Source organism: Bos indicus, chromosome 21, assembly GCF_029378745.1.
Source record: "Bos indicus isolate NIAB-ARS_2022 breed Sahiwal x Tharparkar chromosome 21, NIAB-ARS_B.indTharparkar_mat_pri_1.0, whole genome shotgun sequence".
NCBI lineage: Eukaryota > Metazoa > Chordata > Mammalia > Artiodactyla > Bovidae > Bos > Bos indicus.
In genome coordinates, this window is record NC_091780.1 from 26352829 (window position 1) to 26374874 (window position 22046).

Sequence of the window (22046 nt, forward strand, 5' to 3'; positions counted from 1 at the left end):
AAATAATTGTACTATGTTTCAGTACCAGAAGTTTCCTTTAGAGGCCCTTGTTTTTATATTGTTGCTCTTTGATCTCATAGAAATTAAGGTATAGAATAATTTGAATAATTGGCCCAAATGCCACCTAAGCATTTCAGTCAGTATACTTGTATTTACTATGCTGCTTCTTTCAGATCACGCAAAAGGTTTTAAATTAATGCTTTCTGCTCCATCTATTGCATAAGCAATACTATGTAATAAAATCAAGAAAAGTCACCCAAATATCCACAAGATCGTTGTGAGATGGTCTTATTTATTTCCCTGTTCTATTCTGTACCTTACCATATTCTTATATTTTTCCCATAATTGTGAATAAAGACAGTTTTCTATTTTTTATCAAACTGTATCATTTATTATTAAAATTGTTTTCATTTCATTTGCTATAGAATTCTCTTAGGTTAATAGGACCTTAATCTACCTAGTTTTTTGCCTGTTTTACATTTAGATTGTTCCTAATTTTTCACCATTTTAAATGGTATTGCTGAATAAACCTCTTTGTGTAAATTTCAAGATATTTTCTTCTGTGTTTCTTTTGGGAAAATCCCCTTGAGTGGGCTTACCTAGATCAAAGGCTATAAACACTTCAGTAGCCAAATTGCTTTTTAAAAAGGTTATTCCAGTTTATATTGCCACCAGAAAAATGTGCTTCAAAATTTCTCTAATGGGTAGCCCCTAAGTGTTCTCATTAAAGTGTGCCTCTGAAGGTGTCTGACTTGTTGATTAGTTTTTGCCTAAACTAATAGGCTATTTTAAATTCCGTTTTCTAAGATGTAGATGAATCTGAATCCATTTTCTGGACATTAAAATCAGCTGAAGAAAATTGGGAGAATTTTTGCCTATTTAAGTGAGCAATATCTTTGTTGGTTGTATTGTGTGTGTTGCTATCAGTTAAGTACAGGGCTTAATGTTTTACATTGGAATTGTTGCTCACACAAGTTTTCCTCAGTACATGTTTCTTCTGGTAGCACATATCAGAGGATTTTCTTCTAAGAAAAACATCAGAAACATTTTTAGAGAGGGAGCTGTAATACTTAACTTTACTCTGAACAGATATGAATAGCCTTTGTCACTTTGTGCATTTCTGGTTTTTTAAGTACAATATAGAAACATAGATCTATGTTATAAATCCAGGTTTTAAAATATTAGCACTCTTCTAGTGTTTGTTGGGTTTTCAGTTGAAGGTAAGATGACTTTATGTACACATAGTGTGTTACTAGTCCTGTGTTCTTCCCGTTTGTCTTTAAGAGCATTCTTTGGCAATAACTACCGCATTGTGTATGTGCTTGGCAGCTAGTCTGTTAAATAGAATAGGCTAGGATTGTCAGGATGTGACCTTGTTAACTCATGTTCCAGAATAAACTTAAAAAGTTATTTTAAAGCAAAATTCTATAAGACATTAAAAAAATCTAATTTATAAATAGGAGTCAGTGATAAGTCATGGGTTAAGTTCTAATTCACTGGTGGAGCCAGTAGTTAAGCATGTATGCATAATCTTGAATTAAATAGTTCAGCTCATTTTTCAGTTTAAATAATTTACTTTCTGTAAATTTTTGCTGATAAACTTAAATCTTTGGCTTTTTGTATATTTGTGGGGGAAGTTTTTTTTCATGTCTGTTTTGTTTGTTGTGGCTTAGGAGTGACTTTTTTCCCCCAGATATTTTGGTTTTCTTAACATTTGAAATGGATGAGAAAAAAATTAAAACTGATGACTTTTAATTAATGAAGCAGTTGTTGTGAAATACATTTTCTCCATTTAAGTTTGCTAGGTGTGTCAGGATTTTATACAGATAATCTAAATACTTGATTCATGAGTAGAACAATTGTTTCACCTAAATATTTAAAATTTATGTTGGTGCTTAAACATTTGTATCTATTTCCTTTGTTCTGAATTTAAGAAAATGTATTTAATTTTCTTCTTAACTGATTCATCTTATTGCTGCCAGGTAGAGATGAAGGTAATTGTAAATATAACAGTTTTAGTGAAAGTCATTTCAAATTTGGCTATAGATTATATTTTAGTGAGTAGGCAAGATAAAGATTTACCTCCTCTCCTAGTACTCTGGTAACATTAGAACGTTGGACTTCCCTGGTGGCTCAGACAGTGGAGAATCTGCTTGCAATGCTTTTCAGAACAGATAATCTTCCATTGTTTCTCTTCTGTACTTCTACTACTGATTTCTGGTGGACAGTTTGAACTAAGGAGTATCCTTTTAGTACATTAGTTTCATTCCGAGGGTAGAGGCCAATTTTCTAGGGGGAGAAGAATCTCTAAATGACCTAATATTGAGACCAGATAACAGTAGCGGTAATTCTATTTTATTCTTTTAGAGTGAAAGAAAAAAGTGATTTAGAGGAAGGATATTAAATACATTCAGTGTCTGTTGTTAGTCTTCATTCAGGGAGAATGTATTGATTTCTTTTTCTTAATGACAGAGGAAAAAGGTTAATGGACAGAAAGTTGGTAAAATGTGAAAGAGCCTTGAAACTGTGGCTTAGTAGTTACAATGTCTCTTTGTGTAAAAGGGGACTTTACAGTTTTGCAATGGTTTCCCTTTATGGCTTCTTTATAAAAGTAGGTAAATGTTTTAGGAGGTTTTTTTTGTTTTTGTAACTTTAAAATGCTTATTTATTAACTGATAATGTATATTAACCTCTTTGGCTGAATCTGATTTTCTGTGTTTTTGTATATTGTTAGAAAAAAAATGAACTCAAAACATTATGGTTAGTACTGTTTTTGTAGAAGCGAACAGATCTTTCTATCCTTATACCCATTTTTTTCCTCCACAAATAAGCACCTTGGTTACTTCTCCTACTCCCACGTTTTTGGTAGGTCCGTGATTTCTTAGCAGAACTTAGTATATTGACTACGCTTTACTTCTTGAGACTCCTCCCCTAAGTTTAGTGAGGTGCCTGGGCTTCCTTTTGTTTTTGAGATCTATCCTTGCTGTTTCCTCATTACAGCTTTTAAGTATTGGAATTTCATAGGATTCTGACCTTAACACTATTCTTACTCTATACTTCTGGGATAATCTCCAGTCCCATATCATCAGTTAACATCTTTATATATTAATGGTTCTGAGATTAGTGTCTTAAATACAGATTTTTTGTTTGCACCTAAGACTCCTGTTCATCGAACGCTCCATGAATGTTTCTTCCACACCTGTGTTAAACTCATCAAAGCTAAGGGGCTTATTTTGTCCTCCCCAGCAGTGTCCTTCAAGACCTTTTCCCCTACTCTCAAAATAAATGTGCGGTGGTATAACCATGCATGTCAGAACCCAAGTGTCGCTCTGAGCCTTCCTTCTTTTCTTCCCAGTTAGCCACAACTTCCCATCGATTTAAAATCCATAGTAACTCTGGAATCAATCCTTTTTTTCTTCACTGTTTTAGCACGCATGACAGTTTGGTTTCTTAGATTACTAAAACAGTACCCTGACTGATCTTCACTTTTAGTTTTGGCTCTCTATAATACATTCTTCACTGTTCATTCACGTCTGTCTCTGCTTAAAGTTCTATAGTGATTTCTTATCACCTTTTGAATTTTTTACCAGCTGATTCTGTCCTAAGGGTTCTCCGAGGTAGTTACCCAACAACCTTAAGAGGGGGAAGTATTGTTACCTTCATTTAACAAGTGAGATGATTTAGAAACACTTCCTATTAATAATTTGTCTAGGGTTGCCTTAGCTTGTGAGTGGCTAGCATACTTTGAACTGAAGTTTGCCATATCAAAGTCCCTTTTTACCACCCAGCCATGTGACTTCTAGGCTAACCCCTGCTTACTAATGCGTCTCCCCGGCCCCTTCCTCCTCCCCCCACACACCATTCTGAGCTGTTAGCAGTCCTTCCTTCTAAGACAAACTCAAAACCTGTTGCCTGCCAGTCAGAATGGCTGCGATCCAAAAGTCTACAAGCAATAAATGCTGGAGAGGGTGTGGAGAAAAGGGAACCCTCTTACACTGTTGGTGGGAATGCAAACTAGTACAGCCACTATGGAGAACAGTGTGGAGATTCCTTAAAAAACTGGAAATAGAACTGCCTTATGATCCAGCAATCCCACTGCTGGGCATACACACTGAGGAAACCAGGATTGAAAGAGACACGTGTACCCCAATGTTCATCGCAGCACTGTTTATAGTAGCCAGGACATGGAAGCAACCTAGATGTCCATCAACAGATAAATGGATAAGAAAGCTGTGGTACATATACACAATGGAGTATTACTCAGCCATTAAAAAGAATATATTTGAATCAGTTCTAATGAGGTGGATGAAACTGGAGCCTATTATACAGAGTGAAGTAAGCCAGAAAGAAAAACACCAATACAGTATACTAACACATATATGTGGAATTTAGAAAGATGGTAACCATACCCCTGTATACGAGATAGCAAAAGAGACACTGATGTATAGAACAGTCTTTTGGACTCTGTGGGAGAGGGAGAGGGTGGGATGATTTGGGCGAATGGCATTGAAATACGTATAATATCATATATGGAACGAGTCGCCAGTCCAGGTTCGATGTACGATACTGGATGCTTGGGACTGGTGCACTAGGACGACCCAGAGGGATGGTATGGGGAGGGAGGAGGGAGGAGGGTTCAGGATGGGGAACACATGTATACCTGTGGCGGATTAATTTCGATATTTGGCAAAACCAATACAGTATTGTAAAGTTTAAAAATAAAATAAAATTTTAAAAATAGATTAAAAAAAAAAACAAAAAAAAAACCTGTTGCCTGAGGGAATTCCCTGGCAGTCCAATGGTTAGGACTCTACTTCAAGGGCAGGGGGGTGTGGGTTCCATCCTTGGTTAGAGAACTAAGAATCTGCATGCCATGAGGTTCAAGAAACAACAACGACGACAACAACTTGGCAAAGACTAATGTTTTCAAAGATGTAGTTCTGACAGTTTTTTGGAACCTGCCTAAAAAGATACAGAACATTTTAGCATCCCTAGAATGTAAGAAGATAAAAGATTGAAATATAGGAAAAATTAAGGTAGTTTTCCATGTGTGGTTAGTTTTGAATTTCATAGCTGTTGAATTCCTCACATATAATAAAAGCATGAGACCTGGTTGTATAAGAGGAAGATTAGGCAAAGTGTGAACGCACTTCATCTGAGAGATTTAAAATGCTAATAATCTCCTTAATGTTAGCCAGAACCTTGTGTTCATTTTTGCATCCGGGTGTATAAAGAATCTATCTACGAACCCAAGTCATATAAGCTTCTGAGTAAGTTACAGATAGGGAAATAGGCTGCATGTATTTTATATCAAATATTGTATCATCAAAAAAGTTAAATACTAAAGCTAATCTTGTCTAGATTAGCTGGACATTCCAGTTTTAGAACATTTCTATCACTCCAAAAAGATTCTTTGAGTGTTTCTAAACAGGTCTCATTTCCATCCCCAGTCCTGGGTAACCAACCAATAGCCTGCTCTCTTCTCTGTAGATTGTTCTTTCTCAGCATTTGATATAAATTCAATCATTAAATACATGGTCTTTTGAGTTTGGCTTCTTTCACCTAGGTTGTTTTTGTGAGGTATATCCATGTAGCAATGTGTGTCATTAGCTTGGTCCTTCCCTTTCTTTTTTTTTTTTTGCCTCTTCTTTTTTTCCCTTCTTTTCTCCACCATCCTCCGTACCCCCCACCCCATGCCTTTTTTAATCTAAGTGGAATCAAACAGTGTTTATCCTTTGTGTCTGACCCATTTCACTTAGCATAATGTCTTCAAGGTTCATTCATCTAGTAGCATATATGAGAATTTCATTCCTTTTCAAGGCAATAATATTGCATTGTATGTATGTTTATCACATTTTTGTTTTTTTATCCATCCACGGCCATTGGGTTGTTTCTGCTGCTGCTGCTAAGTCGGGGCAGTCGTGTCCGACTCTGTGTGACCCCATAGACAGCAGCCCACCAGGCTACCCCGTCCCTGGGATTCTCCAGGCAAGAACACTGGAGTGTTTCTACCTTTTGGCTATTGTGTAATGCTGGTATAAACATTGTAAATATCTGTTCTAGTTTTTGCTTTCAAATATTTTGGGTATATACCCAGAAGTGGAATTGCTGGATCATAAGTAATCCTATATTTAACTTTTTGAGAAGCTGCCAAACTTTTCCACAGAGGCTGTACCATTTTACATTCCTACCACCAATGCAGAAGACTTCCAATTACTCCACATCCTCAGCAAAATGTACTGATTTTTTGAGAATAGCCATCTTAATGGTATGAAGTGGTATCTCATTCTGGTTTTGATTTGCATTTCTTAATTATTAGTGATGTTTTCAGCACTGATCATGCTAAATGATTAGCATCTTTTCATGTGCTTATTGGCCATGCTTGGGTATACCTTCTTTGGAAATAACGTCTATTCAAGTCCTTTGCCTATTTTTGGATTAAATTGTTTGTTGAGTTGTAGGAGTTCTTTATATATTCTAGATATTAAGTATTTTTATCTTTTGCCATGTGTTTCCTCCTAGAAGTTTTGTAGTTTTAGCTCTTTTGTTTAGGTCTTTGATCCATTTTCAGTTAATTTTTGCACGTGGTATAAGGTAAAGGGTTCAGCTTCGTTATTTTGCATGGATATTCTATTTTCCTGGCACCATTTGTTGAAAAGACTGTCTTGGGTTAGTCCTTTATTGCCAAATAGTAGTTATTTTCTTTATCCATTTACCAGTTAATGGACATTTGCTGCTGCTGCTAAGTCACTTCAGTCGTGTCCGACTCTGTGCGGCCCCATGGACTGCAGCCTACCAGGCTCTTCCGTCCATGGGATTTTCCAGGCAAGAGTACTGGAGTGGGGTGCCATCGCCTTCTCCGAATGGACATTTGGATTGTTTCCAATTTTCAGCTAATCTGAATAATGCTGCTATGAACATTTATGTGTAAGTTTTTGTGTGGCATACATTTTTGTTTCTCTTAAGTAGAAACCTAGAACTGGAATTACTGAATCATGTGATAACTCCATGTTTAACTTTGTAAGAAATGGTTTAACTGTATTCCTAAGTTTCTTTTGTGTTCTGTGTTCCCATCAGGAATGTGTGAGTTTTTCTCTTTAACCTTGCCAACACTTGATACAGTAGTAAGTCTTTTTAAATTTTACTGTTCTAGTAGACATGATGGAGAAGGCAGTGGCACCCCACTCCAGTACTCTTGCCTGGAAAATCCCATGGACGGAGGAGCCTGGTAGGCTGCAGTCCATGGGGTCACTACAAGTTGGACACGACTGAGCGACTTCACTTTCACTTTTCACTTTCGTGCATTGGAGAAGGACATGGCAACCTACTCCAGTATTCTTGCCTAGAGAATCCCAGGGATGGGGGAGCCTGGTAGGCTGCCGTCTATAGGCTCGCACAGAGTCAGACACGACTGAAGTGACTTAGCAGTAGACATGAAGTGGCATCTCTTTGTGGGGTTAATTTATGTTTCCTAAATGACAAATGTTGAATGCTACCTACTGTTCCTCTGGCTTTAGCCTCCTGTCATTCCAATTCTCACTCCCCTTTTCCCCACCACACTTAGTCTTAAGCTCTATCAAGACCTCACTCCCAGTACTTCCTCTTTCTTTTCCTTCGCTTCAGTTCCCTCTTCAATCATTTTTCTTCCTAGTATTCTTAGCTTCTAGTCTTGGAGCAGTTCTACCATTATATACTCTGCTTTTAAACCTAAGCCACTGAATGCGACCAGAGAAAGTCACAAAATTTTTTGTTTTGATACCACTGTGAGTTTTTCTGTAGCTTTTTACTTGGATTTAGTTTCAAACTTAAATAGAAGCTGCATGAACAGTACAAAAAGGTCCCATTCCCTCTTCACAGATTCTCAGTTAATTGTTATGCTTTTTCCCATCTGATTTATATTGTCTCTCTCTCTCTCTCTGTGTAAAAATATAGGCATATATATATTTTATTTTCTGAGTCATTTGAGAGTAAAGCTGGAGACTTACCTTGGTTACATAGCTATTAAGTGGTAAAGTGGAGAATTAAATTCAGATCTCTTTTTTTGGTCTCCTTTGTATCTGGCACATATGTGGTGCTCTGAGAATGCTTCTTGACTTGACCAATGACTACACCTTACATGCTAGAATCTGTGTATATCTCGTCTCCTTTTGCGGTTTTAAAAGTATAGGTGCTTGAGCTTTGAAGTTAGACTCGCTGGATTTAGATCCTTGTTTTACCAGTTACTTACTAGCCGTTTGACCTGAGCAAGTTCCATAATCTCACTAAGCCTCTGTTCCCTCATTTCTGAAGTGGAGATGATAATAGTCGTACTTGTAAGGGATATTATTGTGAAGATTGGAGGAGACATTGCAGGTAAAGAATTTATCATGGACCCTCTTATTTCTGTTCTTCTTTTGTCCTATTACTCTGATTTAGCTATAAGCTTCTGGTTTGTCCTGGGCCATGATCTTTTACTGGCAGAGTTGATAAGACATTTAAGTGAAATTCTAGGCAGTTAGCAAAGAGAGACCTTTTAGGAGAAAGGTCTGGGCTAGAGTCATGTTTTGAAGACATTTGTGCAGAGCTGCTACTTAGAGCTTTGAAACTTGAACTTTGTACATAGGAAGACAGATTGCCGGTGATGAGATACTGAGATACAAGTCCAGGACCCACACACCTTTGGACATTTCAGTTTTCAAGTATTTTTTTATTGGCTTCTCAACTTCTGAAATATTTCAGTAATACCAACTTTTTAGCATCCGTAAAATGCAGGGTCACATACCTGGAAGTAGTATAGAAATTTCAGGTAGTCCGATATTTCTGCCCATTCCCTTCACCCTTTCCGAAGGTACTTTTTTTTTTTAATAAAATATTCTATCTTGTTAGATCACATATCCTAGGTTTTGATTCAGAAGATAACGGTCATTTAACATGGAGGGGGGAAGAGAAATCATCAAAGGAATTAATTCCAAAGTAAGATTTCATTAATGTTGTATTGTCTTTTTAGTCAGTAAGATGTCAGACACTATTCATTAGGTGATTGATTTATCAGAGAAGATGAGTAAAGGGAGATGCACCTGAAATGAGAGGAAGTGTAAATGATAATGAGAGAAAATGTAAAAAAATCACAAAAATCTTTGATGAATCTAGATGTTTAATTGCTGATTTGTATATGATTAAACTCCAAGCCATATTTTATCCTTTTAATGATTTGATAATTTTCTCAGAATAATTATCCCTTTGAAGGAAATGGGTTGCCAGGGCAGGACCTGTTGTCTGATTCCTTTTACAGAATGAGTTCCATGTAGATAAAAATTTTAATATTATTCTTTATGATGCTGTCTTCCTACGAAAATCAGGGGTAAAATATTCTAGAAAAATAGCACAGAACCTTGCTGATTTGTCACCAATATCCTTGGTTTGGTTGTCTCTAATAAGGAACAGATTCTGGGATTTTTCCTGGTGGTTCAGTGGTTAGGACACCCACACTTGCACTGCAAGGGGCTGGGGTTCAGTCCCTGCCTGGTTAGGGAACTGAGATCGTGCATGCCTTGTGGTACAGCCAACAACAAAGAAACAGTCCCAATTATAGGTATCTCTTAATACCTCACTCTGACTGAGCGTTAGAATTTTACATTCTAGAATTTAAAATTTTACTGTCTGATAATAGTGAGGAAGCTTACTTCTCAAGACCAAATCAATTGCAGTGATTATTCAGTTGACATTTTGGGATGGAAGCTGTTTTATATTTTCAGTACCATAATTCTTAAAATGAGACTGCTGCATAAATTGAGGGTGTGTGTTAATAAAGAGAGAACAATATCCTGTTTTGCTGCTTGTGTTTGCTTGATTTCACATTTGTGGTCCATCTTAAGAGAAAACAGGGGCTTCCCAGGTGGTGCTGGTGGTAAAGAACCTGCCTGTCAATGCCAGAGACATAAGTGACTCTGGTTTGATCCTTGGAGTGGAAGATTCCCTGGAGGAGGAAATGGCAAACCACTCCAGTAGTCCTGCTTGGAGAATCCCACGGATGGGGAGCCTGGCAGGCTACAGTCCATGGAGTCGCAAAGAGTCGGATACGACTGAAGTGACTTAGCACAAAGACAAAACAAAAAATATATATATGAATAACACAGAAACAAATATATTTCGTACTAACCAGAAATCTTGCATGTAAAATGAGTCTAAAGTGGCTGTCGGGTTTTTTTTTTTTAAGCCGAGGGGAAGGAAACTTGAGTGTTTGTTAACAGGAAAAAGAATTATTTTGTATTGCAGGTAAAATATTTTTTTCATTACCTGTCATTTGTTAGACCTAGCTCTTTAAATAGTTAGAAGAGATAAAAAGGTATTAAGTAATGTTCAAAGTACATAGGTAGCAAGATAATTGTACCCCAGAGCTTCTGTAAGGTGTTAGCCACAGCTGAACATTTTTAAATGATCGTAATCCCAGGAGGTCTAATTATTTCATAATTCACATTTGCTTAATTGGAATGTGTGTATTGAATGGACATTCCATCTTTTCAAGGGAAACCTTTATTGCGTAGTTAGTTGGTTTTAGAAGTTTAGAAAAAGCAGGGAAAGAAACCACGTTAACCACAGAAGTTATTCTCTGCAAAATACACCCACCTTGCAATAATACTGGCATAATGGCATAATTTATTCTATGAAATCAGACATTTGTATACCTGTCACGTGTGTATGCTAAGTTGCTTCAGCCATGTCCGACTCCTGGAGACTCTATGGACTGTAGCCCACCAAGGCTTCTCTGTCCATGGGATTCTCCAAGCAAGAATGCTGGAATGGGTTGCCATTCCTTGTCCAGGGGGGATTGAACTCACGTCTCCTGTGTCTCCTGTATTGCAGGTGGATCCTTTACCACTGAGCCACTCACTGGGGAAGCCCCACATGTCGCATATGTTACCTTTTTTATTTAAAAAACAAAACAGAGAAAAGTTCATAAAATCCTTAGTTGTTCATGAGAAATAGACATGTTGAAGCACTTGTTTTATCTCTTCCATTAGTACAGGAGGGTAACACTGACAGTATTCTCATGTGGTTTGGTTCTCACCCTCTGGAAAGGATTGAGGCAGAGTGTGTGATACCAGGGTGCTTTTTTCTCTCTAAAATATTTGTTTTCTCATTGGGGTGCCTTTATCTTTTCGAATTAGTGTTTATATGTGTATGTATCCTATATAGAGTGGAGTTGCTGGGTCATAGGATAGTTCTATCTTTAGTTGTTTGAGAAACCACGTATCTTCCACAGTGGCTGCATCAATTTACATTCCCACCAACAGTGTATGTATGAGGGTTCCCTTTTCTTCACATCCTCTCCAGCATTTGTTATTTGTGTCCTTTTTGTTTGATGACGGCCATTCCTGTTGACAGGTGTAAGGTGATAATCTCATTGTGCTTTTGATTTGTGTTTCCCTGGTGATTAGTTGCATTGAGCATTTTTTCGTGCGCCTGTTGGCCATCTGCATTTCCTCTTTGGAAAAATATGTGTTCAAATCCTCTGCCCAGTTTTTAATCTGGTTGTTTGTTTTTTTAATGTTGAGTCGTATGAACTGTTTATATCATTTGCAAATATTTTCTCCCATTCAGTACTCTGTCTTTTCATTTGGTTGATGGTTATTTTTCCTTTGCTATCCGTAAAAGCTTTTAAGTTGAATTAGGTCCTGTTTGTTTATTTTTGCTTTTATTTCCTTTGTCTTAGGGGATGGATTAAAAAAGAATTGCTATAATTTAGGTCAGAGAGTGTTCGGACTATGAGGAAAACTCAAGACTTTTAAAACTTGCTTATCTCTTGAAATTTTGAATCATACTTTCCTTGGTCTTGGGTTTTCCTGGTAACTCAGAGGTAGAGAATCAACCTGCCAATGCAGGAGATGCCGGTTCAGTCCCTGAGTCAGGAAGATCTTCTGGAGAAGAAAATGGTAACCCACTTCAGTATTCCTTCCTGGAAAGTGCCATGGACAGAGGGGCCTGGTGGGCTACAGTCCATGGAGTTGCAAAGAGTCGGACACAGCTTAGCGACTAAACAACAAAAACAACAAATCCTTGGTCTTTGATTCTATATGACTTAAAGCCAGGTTCTTGGGACTTTTAACTTGCTGGCAGTATTTTGAGGCTGCTAATGGAACTAGTTGGACTTCATCCAGCAGGTGTGAAACAAATAAGGAGCTGTTATAGGGCCCATTGTTGATGAAGTAGATACAATTTCAGCTGAATGCTAAATGGCTTCAAAGAGTATGGTGCCCAGTAGTTTATTTTGTGTTTTATAACTGCACATAGAAATAGAAGAGGAAAGTCTGATCTTGGAATGGCATGTATCCTAACAGGAACTTAAAATTATCAAAATGATCTCTATGTATTATTGAAACAAGATCCAATGCAGATTTGTGTGTTGACTTCTAAGTAGTTTTAAAGTTAATATGCTGCTTTTTTTTTCTTAATTTAGGGAGACTTGAAAATTACAGGTGGTTTTTTCAGCTTTTGAAGTAGTGAAAAGATACATGTAGGATATTTTAATGGTGTGGAAAAGGGACTACATTGATTTTTCTTGAAAGGGAAAGTTGCTCAGTCATGTCCGACTCTTTGCAACCCTATGGACTAATACATAATACCAATATAGAATCCATGGGATTCTCCAGGCCAGAATACTGGAGTGGATAGCCTTTCCCTTCTCCAGGCGATCTTCCCAATGCAGGGATCGAACCCACGTCTCCTGCATTGCAGGCAGATTCTTTACTACCTGAGCCACAAGGGAAGCCCTTCATTTTACTTATGTATAGTAATAATGTCTGTCTTAAATGACCTATCAGTTCAGTTCAGTCGCTCAGTCGTGTCCGATTCTTTGTGACCCCATGAATCACAGCACGCCAGGCCTCCCTGTCCATTACCAGCTTCCGGAGTTCACTCAAACTTGTGTCCATCGAGTCGGTGATGCCATCCAGACATCTCATCCTCTGTTGTCCCTTCTCCTCCTGCCCCCAATCCCTCCCAGCATCAGAGTCTTTTCCAATGAGTCAACTCTTCGTATGAGGTGACCAAAGTACTGGAGTTTCAGCTTTAGCATCAGTCCTTCCAAAGAACACCCAGGACTGATTTCCTTTAGGATGGACTGGTTGGATGTCCTTGCAGTCCAAGGGACCCTCAAGACCCTTCTCCAACACCACAGTTCAGAAACATCAATTCTTCGGCGCTCAGCTTTCTTCACAGTCCAACTCTCACATCCATACATGACTACTGGAAAAACCATAGCCTTGACTAGACGGACCGTTGTTGGCAAAGTAATGTCTTGGCTTTTGTGCTGTCTAGGTTGGTCATAACTTTTCTTCCAAGGAGTAAGCGTCTTTTAATTTCATGACTGCAGTCACCATCTGCAGTGATTTTGGAGCCCAAAAAAATAAAGTCTGACACTGTTTCCGCTGTTTCCCCATCTACTTCCCATAAAGTGGTGGGACCAGATGCCATGATCTTAGTTTTCTGAATGTTGAGCTTTAAGCCAACTTTTTCACTCTCCTCTCTCACTTTCATCAAGAGGCTTTTTAGTTCCTGTTCACTTTCTGCCATAAAGGTGGTGTCATCTGCATATCTGAGGTTATTGATGTTTCTCCTGGCAATCTTGATTCCAGCTTGTGCTTCTTCCAGCCCAGCGTTTCTCATGATGTACTCTGCATAGAAGTTAAATAAGCAGGGTGACAATATACAGCCTTGATGTACTCCTTTTCCTATTTGGAACCAGTCAGTTGTTCCATGTCCAGTTCTAACTGTTGCTTCCTGACCTGCATATAGGGTTCGCAAGAGGCAGGTCAGGTCGTCTGATATTCCCATCTCTCAGAATTTTCCACAGTTTATTGTGATCCACACAGTCAAAGGCTTTGGCATAGTCAATAAAGCAGAAATAGATGTTTTTCTGGAACTCTCTTGCTTTTTCAACGATCCAGCGGATGTTGGCAATTTGATCTCTGGTTCCTCTGCCTTTTCTAAAATCAGCTTGAACATCAGGAAGTTCACGGTTCACGTATTGCTGAAGCCTGGCTTGGAGAATTTTGAGCATTACTTTACTAGTGTGTGAGATGAGTCAATTGTGCGGTAGTTTGAGCATTCTTTGGCATTGCCTTTCTTTGGGATTGGAGTGAAAACTGACCTTTTCCAGTCCTGTGGCCACTGCTAAGTTTTCCAAATTTGCTGGCATATTGAGTGCAGCACTTTCACAGCATCATCTTTCAGGATTTGAAATAGCTCAACTGGAATTTCGTCACCTCCACTAGCTTTGTTCGTAGTGCTGCTTTCTAAGGCCCACTTAACTTCACATTCCAGGATGTCTGGCTCTAGGTCAGTGATCACACCATCGTGATTATCTTGATTGTGAAGATCTTTTTTGTACAGTTCTTCTGTGTATTCTTGCCACCTCTTCTTAATATCTTCTGCTTCTGTTAGGTCCATACCATTTCTGTCCTTTATCGAACCCATCTTTGCCTGAAATGTTCCCTTGGTGTCTCTAATTTTCTTGAAGAGATCTCTAGTCTTTCCCATTCTGTTGTTTTCCTCTGTTTCTTTGCATTGATCGCTGAGGAAGGCTTTCTTATCTCTCCTTGCTGTTCTTTGGAACTCTGCATTCAGATGCTTATATCTTTCCTTTTCTCCTTTGCTTTTCACTTCTCTTCTTTTCACAGCTATTTGTAAGGCCTCCCCAGACAGCCATTTTGCTTTTTTGTGTTTCTTTTCCATGGGAATGGTCTTGACCCTATCTCCTGTACAATGTCACGAACCTCCGTCCATAGTTCATCAGGCACTCTATCAAATCTAGTCCCTTAAATCTATTTCTCACTTCCACTATGAGTTACATTAAATTCTTGAAAAGAATATCATACAAACTAGAAAGTTTTAAGCACAGACTTGTCTTCTGGCATACTATTTTTAGATTGTCATAGGTTAATCTGCTGGTTGTTTAATGGCTTGGAAAGGGGAAAGGAACTAATTTAAACTGGATTTGTGTGTTCTACACGTGTTAAAGCATTCCCAGATTCTAAAAATTAAAGATGGAGATACTGGTAATTTGATTTTTACATGGGTGATTGGATTTCATATAATTGATATATAAAGGTTCAGGGCTTGTTTTTGTGATGTGGGTAAATGCAAGTCAAGTATTAATCCATTATATAAATATTTGAGTGCCTAGAACACCTGTTCTATGTAGGTGTGCCAAATACTAGAAATTTAGAGGTTAGCAAGACAGATGGCTCCTAAAATATGTTGTTATCAAAATATAGTGGGGCTGAATTACATGGTCTAACTTTGACCACAAAAGTGACTTGTGTATTAACATGTCTTGGAGCCTTTTTTCATTTCTTTCTATAGCACTCCCTTTCTCTTCAAAGTTGGGACCTGTATAATACGGAAGAGCTAAGGAAATATGGCAAATACAGGTAAAGGTTCATGATTTGCTGTGTCCTGTATTAGAGGTTTGCTGGAAATTCAGACGAAGACCATGTTGATCTGACTTAATAGAGCTCTGAAGTGGGCTGTATTTTCTGACTCACATGTGTATGTGTTAACAGTCCCTTGGCAGTGTAGGTTAAGAGTTGATTTAGAAGCAGGTAGGTGATACCTGAAAATTTGCTCCCTGTCCTCCAAAATACATACACAGGTACACATACAGATGCCCATGTGCACATCCCATATTTGAGCTAGAGATTTTAGGTTTAAAATTGGATTAAATTTTTAGGCTTGAGTTGGTCATATTTCATTCACAGTATGAGTTGTTCTGATCCTTTTATTATAACTGTTTGCCTGCAGCATTTAGGGAATTGGAGTTTTGAATCGAGATCAGAGGAAAAGTTTGTAGAGCTAGCAGATAGGTTTGGTACTGGAGAGTATTTGACACATGCTATCTGAGAAAAAGTGAGAGAAGGCAGGGTTTGGGATAAAATAATTTTGCCTGTTTTCTAGTTGGGTAGAATCCATACTAGAAGGGTTAGATCCCTGGCTGGGGAAAATCCCCTGGAGAAGGAAATGGCTACCCACTCCAGTATTCTCACCTGAGAAATCCCAAGGACAGAGGAGCATGGTGCGCTACAGTCCCTGGGGTCACAAAGAGTCAGGCACAATTTAGCGACTAAACAACAACAGTTCTACAAGTGCCTATTCAAGTGCCTTTTTTTTAAACAAGGTAGCGTTTGGTGCTATATCAAAGATTAATCTGATACAGAGCTTGCCTGAAAGAAGGCCACAGTTCAGTAACAGTGCTCCTGACTTGGAATTAGCTTAAGGACCAGTGAATATTCTACCAGTTAGGTTGCTCATACCTGACAGAGGGTGTATCCAGATTAGTATAAGAGACTAAATCATCCCTTCTTCTTTGTCCTGACCCTTGTTTTCCCTCCAGTTCCTGCCTTTGTCTCTTTTAGGCTATGAGCGAGGTGATGTGTTTTTCTGTTCCTTTTCAAGGTGAACCGTTTGTGAGATTTCCTACTAGAGAAATCTAGTAGGAATCTAGATTCTACTACTACTGTAGTATCTACTACTACTACTACTACTACTACTACTAAATCTACTACTGTTCTGGGCCTCCTGACAAGTAAAACAAAAATGGAGTATAGGCATAGGATGCAAATAATGATTGTGTAGTCAAAGCTGTGCTCTTAACAGCTCTTGCCATCTTGCAGAGACTGACTCTTACAGTTAGTAAAAGACAATTGAAGATAAATTAAAGTGAGGGAGAGTGTGTTAAGCCATTGGAGGGAAAGGAGAATGTGAAATCAGTGAAGTGGTATGTCGCTGTCAGGATTTTCTTCTTTCTTGCCTGTGTTCCTATTTTCTCTTTTTTTTTCTCCCCCTTTCCTTTTTTCCTCCCTCTCTTTGTGGATTTAGACCACTGAAATGTTGTATATTATCCATTTATACCTGGGCCTCTCAGTGATTAACATTCTCTTGTCTTTTCCAGGTGCTCTGTAGTCATTGTGGCATGTCCGCTTATTGTGGGCAGTGCAGGATTTGCTTGGGTGGGACGTTTGTTTTATTAACGGTATTTCCCTTGTAGGTTACTGATCACTGATTATCTCTTGGCTTTGGTAATGCTTTGCTACCTGGCATACCCAGAAATTAACTTAATTTGGAGTTTTTAGCAAGGACACACCCACTACCGCGTATCCAGTTGAAGAATAGCTGTGCTGTCTTGTAGAAGTTTGTCTCTAACTGCATAGAGTAACAGGGTTGAGAAGAGGTGGACATTCACTTGAATCTTTAGCTCTCACATCGATGTTTTAAATGAGAGCACTGCTTCTTATAATTGATTAAAATGGATAGTCACAAATCAGTTTAGACTGCTGTTGGGTTGGATTTGAGTGTACAGAGATGGCTATAGGAAATGATGGTTCTCTTGTTCGGTATCTGGTTGAACTCCTTGAGAACATCAGGTCCAAATATTTATTTTTCTCAAGTATAATTTTGAAATTATAGAAAATTGCATTAATAATACAAATAGTTCCCATCTACCCCCTGGCAAGATTCACTCATTGTTAACATTTTGCTACATTTGGGCTATCACTTTATTTTTTTCTGAACTTTTTGAGAAGTTGCGTGCATCCTGTCCCTTTACCATGTAGTACCTAAAGACGTGTATTATCTAAGAACAGCATTCTTATAGTTTCAAGGACATTCCAGTTATCAAGGAAATTGATACAATACACTTCTTTAACACACAGCCCACATTCAGATTTCTCTAGTTTCCTCAGTAACGTTCTTTAATAAATTTTTTCCAGTCTAGGATCCAATCTTCAATCATTTATTGACTTGTCATGTCTCTAGTTTCCTTTAATCAGAACCCTATCCTTAGCCTTTCTTTGTCTTTTGTGACACTGACACTTCTGAAGAGTGACAGACCATTTATTTACGGAATCTCCCTCGATTGGGATCTGTCTGATGTGTCCTTGTGATTGAATGTAGGAGGTGTCGCAGTGATTGGATGTAAGAGGTGAGCAGGAATGCTGCGTTACTGCGTGTGATTCTCAGGGCCTCTCATCAGGAGGAGTGTGTCCACTTGTACTCTTTGCAGTGATACCAGCTTTGATCTTCCCATTAGTGTGGGAAAGTTACTGTTTTCCTTTTTCCAGTAAGCAATTTCTGGGGAGATACTTTGAGATTTAATATATGCTCTTCATCATCAAACTTTCATCCTCAAAAAATTTTAACATTCTTTGGCAGTTTTGCCAGAATCTATTGTTAGTATGGTGGTTGAAGTTCAAATCTTTGATTGCACAAACCCAGTAGTATAGGAGGGAGTCTGTTCCAGCTGTTGGTTTCCTTGGCTTTATAAAGTATTTTGTGTTGAACTGGATTTTCTCTTCTGAGACTTTGACACATTATTTCAAATTTTGTACTTCTATGCCACTTGTGAGATAAGCCTGCTGTTTTCTTCTTTGTAACAGCCCCTCAGAATGCATTCCACTTTTGTCTTTTCTCTCAGTTACTACTCCCATTTCTAACAGTTGTTTGTTGTGAGAGAGAGCTTTCCTGAGTTTATAATCATACTCTTGGTTTCCTGCTAACACTCATTTATTAATGTCATAGATCTAGCACCAAATCCAGATACCAGTTCCAGATATGGTTTATATCAGTTCCAGATACGGTTTATTCACTACAAAAGATTGCTGTTGCTTATAATCTAGTTTGAGCACGAGGCTTTGGAGTCAAATAAATCTGGATTCAAGTTCTGTCTCTTCAACTTATTAGCTCTGTCCTCTTCAGCAAGTTCGTAACGTCTCTGAACTTGAGTTCCATAATCTGAAAAGAGTTGGTAATAATTGCAGCCACCTTTTAGGGGGGAATGAGGATTAAGTGTGCATGTAAAATTCTGGGAATGGTGTCTGTTGCACTGTCATCACTCATCAAATGTTTATTGTTATTATATAGAAAGGATGCTTCTATTTTTACACCCAAGATTGGTGCAGTTTATTTTTAGCTGTTGTTTTTTATTGTAGGCTCATTTAAATCTGTGGTGAAAATGAGAACGTTTTAGTGTTACTGAAGCACAGTTAGACTCTTGAATAAATATTTTAACTTATGTGAATATTATTCTATCAGTGACAACTTTGATAAAGTTTAGAGTCATTTCTTAAATTATTTATATGTCCATTATAAGTAGATTATAAAGTAACAAACATTTGAGTTATTTTGACTGAATCCTAAAACCTTTAGCCTTTTAGTGCATAGCAAATACACAATCAGTTTTTCAGCATTAAATAATATTTTTAAAATTAGCCAGTGAATTTTGAGTGTTTGTATGCTATTTATTACAGCATTTTAAAACCATGTTGTTAATATAAATAGTAAATAACTTTGTGAAATCCTAAAACTTTTCCTAAAATTTACTATGGAAACTGAGTTTATTAATACACACATATTGGGGGAACAGTTATCCAGGTATTTTAGGACATATTGATTGAACACAATTTTATTTTCCAGATAAGCTGTCTAGAACACTTGGAGAACCTGTTTCAATAATTATAATATAGGAATTTGAGTCTGTGGGGAAATGTGCTGTAACCTTTCATTGTAATGTTAGAAGTATAGCTCCTCTTTGTATCACAACAGGACCAAGAGTCTTATTCTCCTTAGTCAGAGGGTCCCCAGGGATATTCTTGGTACACTCAGGGCACCCCATTGACTGTCTCTTTATAAAAAAAGTTCTTTCATTGGTGGTTATTTATGCCAAAGAAATAAGCTAAACTTTAGGGAAAAAAAGAAAGACCTAGTTTTGCTTACTTTGAGTATAAATGATTATAAAAGGTAGAAAAATCTATATGTTACAGTTACATATTGTTCTGTTACATACATTGGTGTCAGATAGCAAGTGAAATGTTATTCCTGATTTTACATTGCACCCCTTTTTATGTAGCTGTAAGAGTGAAAGCACTCCTTAAACTTGTAGACAATTAAAGTGTGCATAGTTAATTTGAACTGTCTCAACTCTCTTTCATGTTAAATGTGTTACAGGAATGAATCTGAAGTCTGCTGCAATAAAACACTGAAGGCTTTAAAATGTTTTCTTGCATAAAACTCAAACTTTAAGTAGCTGCTTATGAGGCTAGGGAAGGGAGGAAGCTAATGTCTGTCTCAAGATACAGGACAGCTGTTTGCTCATCAACCTCAACTGTGTGAGTAGACTTAAGCCTGTAACACTGTGTACTTAGGCATAATAATAACTTACAGTTTTAAAATCTAAAGTACTTAAAGATACACTTAAGTCAGCATGATGAGGTATTTTTTAGGGTCTGTTTTTTTCTGGTGGGTAGAATGTTGAGGGTGGAATGGGTGATAGGTTTTTATTTATAAAGTATTTTTGAGAATAAAACTTAACAACTAAGTATCATTAGTGACCATGCTCTTTTTTCATTATTCTATTATTGTGAAGCAAAAGAAGAAAATTCTGTAGATCACTCTATTTTATAGTTGATTTCATCCTTTTAAAATAAATATTTTAATCAATCATAAAATGTATTTTGGAAGTATGATGTGTTAGATATTATATAGAAAATAGTTCTTGGAAATAATTTAATAACTTAAATTGTAATTAATAATTTTTATAATGTCTGTGTTTAATCAGAGAGAGTATGTACTTCAAAATAAAGGAACTCTAGTTTATTGAATGTAGTTAGAAGTCTTTTACATGTGCCAACTTTGTTTTTAACATAGTTAATATAAATTCCTGTGGAAAGAAGAATTCTCCTTTTTCTCTTACTAAAAGCTATCACCTTAAGAATCATTTTGGAATAGAGGGGTCTGATTTTTTTTTTCTACTTTCTTTTTTTGTTTTTGTATTGGGTTTTTTCCTCCTCCTTCATGGATTTAGGAGTAAGACTTTTTTTTTTTTTTCCTTAGGAGTAAGACTCTTAATTGAATGTTTCCCGCAGTAGAGAAACGTATGGTTTTATAGAAAAGATAATTAAAATATAAGACATTGCCATGAGCAGTGTGATGACCATGGAGGTTAAGATTTGTCAAATCTTATTAACTATTTAGGGAACTATGAAATAAAAGAAATGCTGTTTGCAGTAAGATGAGCTTACTTTCTCTTTCACATCAGAATGTGTTGACTGAAGGAAAATAAAAATTGACTGATTTTAGAATCAGTGAGTGAGGAGGCTCTTAGAAAGCATAATGAAGAACATGTAGTGAATATGGATATTCTTATGAAAGTAGTCAAAGAGTACATGCCAGAAATGAAGAGAGGAATATAGATACATTCAAAAGTAGTTAAAAAACTTGAAGTTTCAGTCTGGTCGATTTTTTTTTTTTTTTTCCTTTTCTGGGCTGGTCAGTAAATGGACAGTACTGTATGAATCCCCAGGGGTTACCTTAGTCCTAATTTTTCAGTAGCTCTAAAGAAATCATGTTTAATGATGACAAGTCTCACTTTAGTAAGGTTTTAAGGTCTATAATATGAGGTTTAACTCTACAGTTTACAATCATTTGGTATTTCCCCTGTAAAGGGTGAGTTTAATTTGGTACTATTTTGTGCAGTACTCTAGCACTCTATGCTCTTCTCTTAGTGTTTCTTTATTGTCGAATAAAGAAAATGTAGGTGAAGGAAGCCTTTAGTACATACTTAGTGAAAGTTTGATTTATTTATTTTTTTATTGAAGGATAATTGCTTTACAGAATTTTGTTGTTTTCTGTCAAACCTCAACATGAATCAGCCATAGGCGAAAGTTAGATTTTTAAAGATAAAATTAGGCAGAAAGGACACACAGTAGGAAACAAGAGAAGCTTGTATATAACTATGGAGGATTTGGGGGAAACTGTATGCCAATAGATTGGTCCTGTTTACATTTCTCCTTCTATCGCTCTGAGATGATTCTTCGTGTCTGTGTCATTATTCTACTGAGCAGGTAGAGCAGAGTGCTGAGGAGCTAATTAAGTTTCCTGGGCTAGGAAGTGCTTGCAGGAGAGAGTGAGCACCATTCGTAAACTCTGCTTCTGCTCTGTCCCTGGCCTGCCCTACCCTTAGCATACCACATAGGCTTCTTGTTGATCTTGCACTCACTTCTGTGACAGAGTTTTGC

At 37.4% G+C, this 22046-nt stretch overlaps 1 protein-coding gene across 3 annotated transcripts in view; it reads left to right on the plus strand.

The window, feature by feature from the left end:
* The window catches only part of ZFAND6 (zinc finger AN1-type containing 6), a 54942-nt gene that overhangs the window by 11219 nt on the left and 21677 nt on the right, over positions 1-22046 (plus strand). Inside the window, exon 2 of one of the 3 annotated variants that reach the window (XM_019983574.2) lies at positions 19978-20138. The exons of the other annotated variants lie outside the window; for them this stretch is intronic. The gene's annotated coding sequence lies outside the window, so the exon portion shown is untranslated. The remainder of the gene's footprint in view (positions 1-19977; positions 20139-22046) is intronic. 3 annotated transcript variants of the gene reach the window in all.